We start from the raw sequence: 8182 nt of genomic DNA on the forward strand, positions 1-8182 counted from the left end.
CAAAACCACTAGATTTAATAAATGAATTTGGCAATGTAGTAGGATACAAAATCAACACCCCAAAACTGATGGCTTTTATATACACCAATGATGAATTCTCAGAAAGAGAAACTAAGCAAACAATCCTATTTACCATTGCAACAAAAACATTAAGATACTTAGGAATAAACCTAACCAAGGAGGCAAAAGACCTGTACTTGAAAAACGACAGGATGTTGAAAAAAGCGATAGAGGAAGATATAAACAAGAGGAAGAATATACTATGTTCATGGGTTGGTAGAATCAACATCATTAAAATGTCCATACTACCCGAGGCAATCTATAAATTCAATGCAATCCTATTAAAATACCAATGGCCTATTTCACAGAGCTAGAACAAATACTCCAAACATCCTATATAATAAAAGCCAAGATATGCTAAGTGTCTGGTCGACCTGTCGGCCGTTCAAGCAATCAAAATGTAATATGCTAATGATATGCTAAGGCCACCCAACCACTTGCTATAACATACACTGACCACAAGAGGGCAGACAGTTGATCAATTGACCAGTCGCTATGGCATGCACTGACCACCAGAGGGCAGACACTTCAAATGGTAGGTTAGCTTGCTGCTGGGATCTGGCCTATTGGGACTGGGTGAGACAGGTCGGACATGCCCTGGAGCCCTCCCAGGCTGGCCAACCTCCCACGGTCCCTCCCTGGCTGGCTGGACCCGATTGGCCTCAGTTGGGACTGGATGAGACAAGCTGGACATGCCCTGGACGAATCCATGCACCAGACCAATTTCAGCCAGAACCCCGCAGGCCCAGCTGAGGATCCCTATTGGTGCACGATCGGGCTGGGGAGGGGCAATGGGAGGGCTCCAGGGTGTGACTGGTCGATCTTGCTCAGCCCCAATAGGCTGGACCCCAGCAGCCAGCTAACCTACCAGTCGGAGCATCTGCTCCCTGGTGGTCAGTGCATGTCATAGGGAGTGGTTGAGCAGCCTTAGCATATCATTAGCATACTAGAGGCCTGGTGCGCGAAATTTTGACCAGACACTTAGCATATTAGGCTCTTATTATATAGGATATCCTATCTAATAATAGAGAAACATGGTAATTAGCCATACCTCGAGCAGAGATTGGAGTCATGTTGCTACAGCCATGGAATGCTGGCGACCTAGCAACTGGAGGAGCCAGGAAACAGACTCTCCCTGGAATCTCCACAAGGAACCAGCCCATCTCTCACCTTGACTTCTGCTATTGTAAGCCCCTGGGACTTCTCAATCCCACAGAGCCTTTGCTTCTTTGTGCAATATCTCTTCTCCTCACAATTTGAGAAGTCAGTCTGTCTTCACCTGACCATGTTTCTCATCCAACCTTGCTATTCGGTGGTTTTAGTTAATGTATCCTCAGCCTGCGTGTTCAGTCATTTTGTTGTTCCTCGCTAACCACCCTGCCAGTCTGGTCATAGGCAGCCATCTTGTGAGGGCATGAGGTTTAATTTGCATATTACCTCTTTATTATATAGGGTTACACTTTGATTGGTTGTTTGGTTGTTCTGCCGTTCAGTCTATGTGCATGTTATCCTTTTATTATATAGGACTAGTGGCCCAGTGCATGAATCTGTGCATAGGTGGGGTCCCTTGGCCTGGCTGGCGATTGGGGCCAATTGCGGGGCCCGGCTGGCTAGGGGGAGGGACTGTGGGAGGTTGGCTGTGGGAGCACACTGACCACCAGGGGGCAGCTCCTGCATTGAGCATCTGCCTGCTGGTGGTCAGTGCACATTATAGCAACTGGTTGCCCAGTCGTTCGGTTGTTTGGTTGTTCGGTCCCTTAGGCTTTTATTTATATAGTTAGCTAATACTTTTTGAGTAGGGTGTGGGTTTAGCAATGAAACCCTGAAGACATATTTAACTTTCCATGGTGTTAAATGTTAGTATAGTGTTTTCAAGATCAAGGATGTAATGCGATTCACTATTTAACAGAACCTTTTCAATTTATGGTAGGTATTTTGTCGACTAAGGATTTTAGTATTCCAGTTAAATAAATTAGTTATGGCTTTTATGTCTAGAACACAAACTAAAAAGTATACAGAAATGCAGAAATATGATCAGATGATTGAGGGGGAAACTTGATGTTTAGAAACTGTTGTTGATCTAGTTCAATGATGACTTTCAGCCATTTTTACCCATTATGTTTTGTACTTAGTCTTTCCCCCTGCACACAATCAATGTTTATTTAAAAGTGTGAGTGCCTATCTATTTTTTAAGGTAAGTGTCACAACCAAGAAATTCATTAACTAAGGTATCTTCTCATAATAATTATGTTCTAGGAGAGAATTTTAAATGAAATAAATACTGATTTGTATAAAAACAGTGAGGTTGAAATTATTCTTAGGCTTATGAGAATGAAAAGACAAGATCTTTTAAAAAAATGTTTCTATTGATTTTACAGAGAGAGGAAGGGAGAGAGAGAGAGAGAGAGAGAAACAGCAGCATCAGAAGGCTGCCTCCTGCATTCCATTGGATAGAGCTTGAGAGTTTGTTTTAATTAAGTCTGGGATAATACATGGGAGAATGTTACTATAAAAAACCTAAAACCTGCCATCTTTTACTAATATTTGCATTTCACCTCATAATTTAGAGAGTACTCTTATCTATGTTTTCTTATTTGCTCCTCACACGGCCCTTGTGAGGTCCACTCTGTTTTCGGGGATGGAAAATCGAGGCTCTTGGAGACAGGCTTTCTGAGGCCACTAGCAGAAGTGCTGGAGCCGGACTTGGCTCTCTCACGTCCAAACACAGCACAGCATTTTCTGCAGTACTTTCCCCTTTTCTTTCGTTCCGACCATATTCCCATTGCCATTTTGCACACACAAGTTTCCAGTGCACCACCTAGCTCTGCTGGGGCAAACCGGACACTGACTGGACAAAGTGGACTCACTGGAGTCGTTCATAAGGTACAGATCCTGAAGTTGAGGTAGGATGACTCGCTTTCTAATGGGAAATGTGGAAAGCCTGAGGAAATGAAGAGACAACCTGTGGAGAGGGGGAAAAGCACACTAATTTGAAAGTAGATATTTCTTTTTTAGTTCAGGTTAATGCTACTATTTTTAGCTTCTATCCCTGCCCCAACCACCACATTTTAGTCTGGTGGTGAAGAAAGTTACTGTTCAGAAACTTCCTAACCCTCTATTATTTTAGCTTTCCTAGCACTGTTTTGTTTGTTTCTTTTAAAATTCCTCTTGAACTGTGAGGTCTGTCTCATTCTTTTCGTAAATCCTAATCGGAGCTTTTGGTTACGTGTGACATCTTAAAGGAGATTACAGGTGACTTCTATTAACAAAATACTAAAGATCTTACACTGATAAGATATATGTATATGCTCTTGCATATATTTCAGGTGCTATGATGTAGAGCTCTGCCAATATAGACACTTTCTGAGTAGAAGTATTTAATCACAAACTTTTCAGTATTTGCTTACAGTTTGACATGGTCTAAAGGACAGACTGTTGCACCAAAGGGAGGGATTTTTGTGCGTTTGCTCCCATTTTCTCTTTACCATGTGGACTAGATTCAAGCCCTGGAACAGAGACCAGCAGATGAACTGCTGCCCACAGATGGGGAGGACAGCTGTGCTGTTCCATTTAGACGACTAAAATGTTAACGCTCAAAAAAGGCCACTGTGGCAGAGTTTACAGTAAAGAATCACTTTCTGTCATTTGAGCTGTAATCATGCCAGGGTTCTCGCCGTGTGCTGTATTTCTAGGGTAATGGCATCCACTTCTGTGGTGTCACCTAACCTACATGCACAGATGTCTCACGGTTTTCTAACTCTAGCCCTTTATTCCTTCTCCCTCGGCCAGAGCTTCCTGCCTTCTCACCCAGCTCTTTTGTGAGGGCCAGACGTGGATGTTCAGTTGTCATGGAAATCTCTAGCTGGATGGCCCATAAATAATTCTAGTTCAACATGTGCACAGATAAAGTCATTATTCGTTCAAAATCTAATACTACTTCCATTTTCTCTGGTTAATGATTTCCATAGGCCATCAAAGCTTGAAACTTTGGCACCAAGCTTGACTTCCCTTTGTTACTTTGTATACCTAATCAGTCACAAATTCCTGTTTATTCAACAGGAAAGGTTTGATGTCAGCCTGTCTGTGTTCTCACTGTAAATATCCCATGTTAGACTCCTTACTTCTCTCACATGCTTGCATTTATTCATCAACCAGTACATATTGATTGCTTATTATGTGCCAGGCATAGTGTGAAAATGTCTCACTATGTCACTTTCTTTCATCAAAGCTGAATAAGGTTTCTTTTAACTAGAATACAGTGATTATATTGTACCATGAACAATGTGCTTATCTCATTTAATCTTCAGAACAGCTCTTGGAAGCAGATGAGGAAACAGGCACAGAGAGGTGAGGCATAGACAAACCATGGCAATACAAGACCACATAGCTGGCTCATATTCTGCCTTAAACATGGTGAGGATATCATACATATAGACATGCTTTCATGTTATGCAAAGAAATAAGAAAAGAGGGGACTCAAACAACGGACCAAATATAAGCTAAATATAAGTTACAGTTTAGGGAAAACTACTTTAAAACACTTGCAAAGAAATCTGAAAGCAGAATCAGACATTTTTTCCTGTTGCCTTAGACAATAATTTGACAGCATTGTTTTTTAGTAACTTCTCTTCACTGAGTCTAAAGTATAAGAGAGTTGATGTTCTTTTTAAAAAAATAATATATTTTTAATGATTTCAGATGGAAGGGAGAGGGAGGGAGGGAGCGAGAGAGAGAGAGAGGAGAGAGAGAGAGAGAGAGAGAGAGAGAGAGAGAGAGAGAGAAACATCAGTGATGAGATTCATTTATCAGCTGCCTCCTACATGCCCCACACTGGGGATTGAGCCCACAACCCGAGCATGTGCCCTTCTGGTTTATAGGTTGATGCCCAACCACTAAGCCATGACAGCTGGGCAACTCTCTTTTTAATTATGTAGTTTGGTAGTTAAAATTTTTATCTTGGGATAATAGTAGATTCTCATGTAGTTCTAAGAAATAATACAGATGGATCCTGTGTACCCTTTATTTGATTTGCTTCAGCAGTAACATCTTGCAAAACTGCAGTACAATATTACATCCAGGGGTTTGAGACTGATACTTTCAAGATACAGAACATTCCCATCACAAGGATCCCTCCTGTTGGTCTTTTATAGTCACACCCATTTCCCTCTTGTTCCACCTCCACTTTAACCCCTCATCACCACAGATCAGTTATATATAATTTATTTTAAGAATGTTACATATGAAAAGTTACATGAATAAAATCAGCATGTGATCTTTTGGGACTGGCTTTTTTCACTTAACATAATTCTCTGAGGACTTACCCAGGTTGTTGCATGTGTCATTCCTTTGATACCTCAGTAGTAATCCACGGCATAGATGTCCCACAGTTTGCTTGCTTGCAGTTTCCTAGAGAGGCTGTACTATTTTACACACCTGCCAAAAATATATGCACGATCCAGTTTCTCTGCATCCTCACCAGCACTTGGTGGTGCCACTATTTTTAAAAAATCTATGTTCTCCTTTTATGTTATTAGAATGACATCATCAGGTCTCTCCCAACTCCAAACCATCTTTAGTGCTACCAGAGTTCAGTTTTAGACATGTGCCTTAAAAGATTTGGGTCCATTCAGATCCACGTGTAGTAGGCACTTGGATACACCTAGATTGAGGAAAGATATCTTAGTTAGAAGTAGTTTTGTGAGTTGTTCCTGTTGAGGGATAGAGAAAATAAGGGGGGAAAAAGGAGACATATGTAATACTTTAAGCAATTAAAAAAATAAAATAAAATAAGATACAAAAAAAAAGAGAAAATAAGGAAAGAGGTGAAAAAGAAACAAGAGCATATAATATTATGCCAGATATCAGAGAGAGACTTTTTAAGATGAGAGCTGAAAATGTCTCTGGCATTTGGGACGATGTTTTCATGGGAGATAGAAACATCATAAAAACATCTGGAAATTGATGAAAAATCAATGTTGATTTTTGCTTGGCAATTTTGGTGGGGATAGCTGATAGAAGCATGAATAGGAAATGTGGAAGCAGAGACAATGAAGACTTCTTTGGAATGTAAAGTGAAAAAGAATTAACAATAATTAGCATTACTGAAAAATGTTGTGTGTTTTTTAAACTGGGGAAAATGTGTTTAGGCAGAGGTTGAATCAATGGAGAAAAAAGTTTTACAAATCACCAACAATGAGCATGCAAGAATACCCAAAATTTAATGCAAAAACATATAGAAGAGAGATGAGATATTTACGGAGCAAGGTCCAAGAGGAGGTGGGGAGGGACTGGGTTCTGATTGAAGGGAAGGAGATTAATTTGTGTTTGCATGAGTTGAGTCTGATGGCTTTGTTCATCTTTGCAGGGCTTGGTAAGAGGGAGTTGCTGAAGGAGGGGAGATGATGCTGATCAAAGACATGGAGTAGGATTGTTGAGACGGAGAGAGCAACACACATTTGTAATGGTCTCAACTTGCACAGTGGGTCAAGGATAGATTTAAGAGTGAATTTGGAGTTTAATAGCAAAGAAGGATCTGTAGTCAGCAACAAATAGACTAAGGAGAACTAAAAAAGTGATTGAGTTGGAAAACAGGTGTGGAATTAGAGAGAGAAAGAGATTTCAGAGGTCAAGGAGTTTTTTTTTGTTGTTAATCCTCACCCAAGGATATTTTTCCCTTTGATTTTTTAGAAAGAGTGGAAGGTAAGTGGAAAGAAAGAGAGAGAGAGAGAGAGAGAGAGAGAGACATTGATGTGAGAGAGAGACATCAATTGGTTGCCTCCTATACTCACCCGGACCCTGTGAGCCTGCAATTGAGGTACGTGCCTGTGCCCTTGACTGGAATCAAACTGGAGATACTTCAGTCCCCAGCCAATGCTCTAACCACTGAGAAAACCGGCTAGGACCAGAGGTCAAGGAGTTTTAGATTACTTATCACGAGGTTCCAGAGAGTGGGCTAAAGAAATAGTGCGGAGATGAAAGGCACTGTGTTTTCTAAACTCCTGGAGTGCTAAGCAGTTTGTATTTTATATCTTGAAATTGATGAAAAATCATCAAGGAGGAGACATGACATTATTAACCTTTAAGAGACATGACTCTGGGCCTGGCTGGTGTGGCTCAGTTGGTTAGGCATTATCCTGTGCATGGAAGGGTTGCTGGTTCGATTCCCAGTCAGGGCACATGCCCAGGTTGTGGTTCAATCCTTGGTAGGAGGCAGCCTATCCATGTTTGGCTTTCACATCGCTGTTTCTCTCTCTCCCTTCTTCTCTATCTAAAAATCAATAAAATGTTTAAAAAAATGAAACATGACTCTGATGGCAGTGTGGAGAATGGATTAAAGAAGGGCAAAACTGGAAGCAATCAGAGACACACTCCCTGGGCACTTTTGTGCCCACTACATATATTCTAGCCGCTTGATTGAACCCAGTTAATTAAACCAATCTATCTTAATCATCTGCTCCTGGAAAGATCATATCCCTCAGATGTATTTTGTCCACCATAAATATATAATCAGAACTCTCTTCCTGGTTAACCTCAGGAAAAACTAGCTCCTTACTATTTATATCAAATTGTGGGGCTAGATGTGGCCATAATGCGTGGAACAGTATGACCGACCCTTAAATGCCTTTCACTACTTTTCTGAGGAGGTCTGGACATTTTTCAGAAACTCAGGAGGCATGTAGTTCATTTCTCTGATCTCTGTATTTCCAGAGTTAATGTACTTTATCTGTTTACAGTTGTCTCTTTTATCAGATGGTAAATTCCTTCAGAGTAACTTGCGTCAAATTCATGTTGTACAATGTGGGACCTGAATATTTCAGTCCTCTGATTCAACGACCTGTTGAACTAGCGTTCAGCGACTGAATGAATGGAGGCTCCCACAGATCGAGGGGACCCTGTCCTTCTGTGGGCTGATCGCAAGGTCCCTGGAACAGACTCCGTGGTGATGCCCGAACAGCTCTTGGACTAACAAAAAGTGCCCGTCTATCCATATAAGCTTAATTTGGAAGCAGCTGTAAAGAGACACCTGGCTAACTGGGAGAGGAGGGCGGGGCTTTCCGAGCGCTGCCGGCGCGGAGGCGGAGAGAGCCGAGTCCCTTCGGGGAGCGGCCGAAGCTGAGCCGCA

General features: G+C 41.5%; 1 long non-coding RNA gene across 2 annotated transcripts in view; it reads right to left on the minus strand.

Annotated features, from left to right (window-relative positions):
* The window catches only part of LOC107183766, a 19969-nt gene that overhangs the window by 10786 nt on the left and 1001 nt on the right, over positions 1-8182 (minus strand). Inside the window, exon 2 of one of the 2 annotated variants that reach the window (XR_001514577.1) lies at positions 5382-5719. This is a non-coding gene — a long non-coding RNA (uncharacterized LOC107183766). Of the gene's footprint in view, positions 1-5064; positions 5720-8182 lie in introns of those variants that run through there. The other variant, XR_001514576.1, reaches the window with a different exon arrangement.

This window comes from Myotis davidii, unplaced genomic scaffold (assembly GCF_000327345.1).
Source record: "Myotis davidii unplaced genomic scaffold, ASM32734v1 scaffold902, whole genome shotgun sequence".
Taxonomy (NCBI): Eukaryota; Metazoa; Chordata; class Mammalia; order Chiroptera; family Vespertilionidae; genus Myotis; species Myotis davidii.